Raw genomic sequence first — 3516 nt, 5'->3', positions numbered from 1 at the left:
AACAAATCATAGGAGAAATCAAAATATGCATAGAAAAGAATGAAAATGAAAACACAACAACCCAAAACCTATGGGACACTGTAAAGGCAGTGCTAAGGGGACGGTTCATACCAATACAGGCTTACCTCAAGAAACAAGAGAAAAGTCAAATAAATAACCTAACTCTACAACTAAAGCAACATGAAAAGGAAGAAATTATGAACCCCAGGGTTAGTAGAAGGAAATAAATCTTTAAAATTAGGGCAGAAATAAATGCAAAAGAAACAAAAGAGACCAGAGAAAAAAATCAACAAAACCAAAAGCTGGTTCTTTGAGAAGGTAAGTAAAATTGGCAGACCATTATCCAGACTCCTCAAGAAACAAAGGGAGAAAAATCAAATTAGAAATGAAAATGGAGAGATAACAACAGAAAATACAGAAATACAAAGGGTCATAAGAGACTATTATCAGCAACTATATGCAAATAAAATGGACAACTTGGAAGAAACGAACAAATTCTTAGAAAAGTATAACTTTCCAAAACTGAACCAGGAAGAAATAGAAAATCTCAACAGACCCATCACAAGCATGGAAATTGAACCTGTAATTAGAAATCTTCCAAAAAACAAAAGACCAGGACCAGACAGCTTCACAGCTGAATTCTGCCAAAAATTTAGAGAACTAACACCTATCCTACTCAAATTCTTCCAGAAAATTGCAGAGGAAGGTAAACTTCCAAACTCATTCTATGAGACCACCATCACCTTAATACCAAAACCTGACAAAGATGCCACAAAAAAAGAAAACTATAGGCCAATATCACTGATGAACATAGATGCAAAAATCCTTAACAAAATGCTAGCAAACAGAATCCAACAACATAGTAAAAAGATCATACATCATGACCAAGTGGGCTTTATCCCAGGGATGCAAGGATTCTTCAATATCCGCAAATCAATCAATGTAATACACCACATTAACAAATTGGAAAATAAAAACCATATGATTATATCAATAGATGCAGAGAAAGCCTTTGACAAAATTCAACATCCATTTATGATAAAAACCCTCCAAAAATCAGGCATAGAAAGAACATACCTCAACATAATAAAAAGCTATATATGACAAACCCTCAGCAAATATTATCCTCAATGGTGAAAAATTGAAAGCATTTCCCCTAAAGTCAGGAATAAGGCAAGGGTGCCCACTCCCACCACTACTATTCAACATAGTTTTGGAAGCTTCAGCCACAGCGATCAGAGTAGAAAAAAAAAAAAATAAAAGGAATCCATATTGGAAAAGAAGTAAAATTCTCACTGTTTGCAGATGACATGATCCTCTGCATAAAAAACCCTAAAGATTCCTCCAGAAAATTACTAGATGAATATAGTAAAATTGCAGGATATAAAATTAACACACAGAAATCCCTTGCACTCCTATAAACTAACAATGAAAAAACAGGAAGAGAAATTGAAACAATTCCATTCACCATTGCAATGAAAAGAATAAAATACTTAGGAGTACATCTACCTAAAGAAACAAAAGACCTATATATAGAAAACTATAAAACACTGGTGAAAGAAATCAAAGATGACACAAATAGATGGAGAAATATACTGTGTTCATGGGTTGGAAGAATCAATATAGTGAAAATGAATATACTAAGCAAAGTAATCTATAGATTCAGTGCAATCCCTATCAAGCTACCAATGGTATTTTTCAGAGAACTAGAACAAATGATTTCACAATTTGTATGGAAATATAAAAAACCTCGAATAGCCAAAGTAATCTTGAGAAAGAAGAATGGAACTGGAGGAATCAACCTGCCTGACTTCAGACTCTACTACAAAGCCACAGTCATCAAGACAGTATGGTACTGGCACAAAGACAGAAATATAGATCAATGGAACAGAATAGAAAGCCCAGAGATAAATCCACGAACCTATGGACACCTTATCTTTGACAAAGGAGGTGAGGATATACAATGGAAAAAAGACAACCTCTTTAACAAGTGGTGCTGGGAAAACTGGTCAACCACTTGTAAAAGAATGAAACTAGAACACTTTCTAACACCATACACAAAAATAAACTCAAAATGAATTAAAGATCTAAATGTAAGACCAGAAACTATGAAACTCCTAGAGGAGAACATAGACAAAGCACTTTCTGACATAAATCACAGAAGATCCTCTATGACCCACCTCCCAGAATATTGGAAATAAAAGCAAAAATAAACAAATGGAACATAATTAAAATCAAAAGCTTCTGCACAACAAAGGAAACTATAAGCAAGGTGAAAAGACAGCCTTCAGAATGGGAGAAAATAAAAGCAAGTGAAGCAACAGACAAAAGATTAATTTCAAAAATATACAAGCAACTCCTGCAGCTCAATTCCAGAGAAATAAAAGATCCAATGAAAAAGTGGGCCATAGAACTAAACAGATATTTCTCCAAAGGAGACATACAGATGGCTAACAAACACATGAAAAGATGCTTGACATCACTCATTATTAGAGAAATGCAAATCAAAACCACAATGAGGTACCATTATATGCCAGTCAGGATGGCTGCTATCCAAAAGTCTACAAGCAATAAAACATACTTTGAAACAAACACCAGATAAGAGACAAAGAAGAACACTACATAATGATCAAAGGATCAATCCAAGAAGAAGATATAACAATTATAAATATATATGCACCAACATAAAAGCACCTCAATACATAAGGTAAATACTAACAAGTATGAAAGGGAAATTATCAGTAATACAATAATAGTGGGGAATTTTAATACCCTACTCACACCTATGGATAGATCAATCAAACAGAAAATTAGAAAGGAACACAAGATTTAAATGATACAATAGACCAGTTAGACCTAATTGATGTCTACAGGGCATTTCACCCCCAAACAACGGATCTCACCTTTTTCCCAAGTGCACATGGAATATTTTTCACAATAGATCACATACTGGGCCACAAATCTAGCCTTGGTAAATTTTTTAAAAATTAAATCATTTCTATTAGAGAAATGCAAATCAAAACCACAATGAGGTACCATTACACGCCAGTCAGGATGGCTGCTATCCAAAAGTCTACAAGCAATAAATGCTGGAGACGGTGTGGAGAAAAGGGAACCCTCTTACACTGTTGGTGGGAATGCAAGCTAGTACAGCCGCTATGGAAAACAGTGTGGAGATTTCTTAAAAAACTGGAAATAGAACTGCCATACGACCCAGCAATCCCACTTCTGGGCATACACACTGAGGAAACCAGATCTGAAAGAGACACATGCACCCCAATGTTCATCGCAGCACTGTTTATAATAGCCAGGACATGGAAGCAACCTAGATGCCCATCAGCAGATGAATGGATAAGGAAGCTGTGGTACATATACACCATGGAATATTACTCAGCCATTAAAAAGAATTCATTTGAACCAGTCCTAATGAGATGGATGAAACTGGAACCCCTTATACAGAGTGAAGTAAGCCAGAAAGATAAAGAACATTACAGCATACTAACGCATATATATGGA

This window comes from Cervus elaphus, chromosome 20, assembly GCF_910594005.1.
Source record: "Cervus elaphus chromosome 20, mCerEla1.1, whole genome shotgun sequence".
In the NCBI taxonomy this organism is placed as follows: Eukaryota; Metazoa; Chordata; class Mammalia; order Artiodactyla; family Cervidae; genus Cervus; species Cervus elaphus.
The sequence above is the reverse complement of the archived record's forward strand: the minus strand, read 5'-3'. Positions refer to the sequence as shown.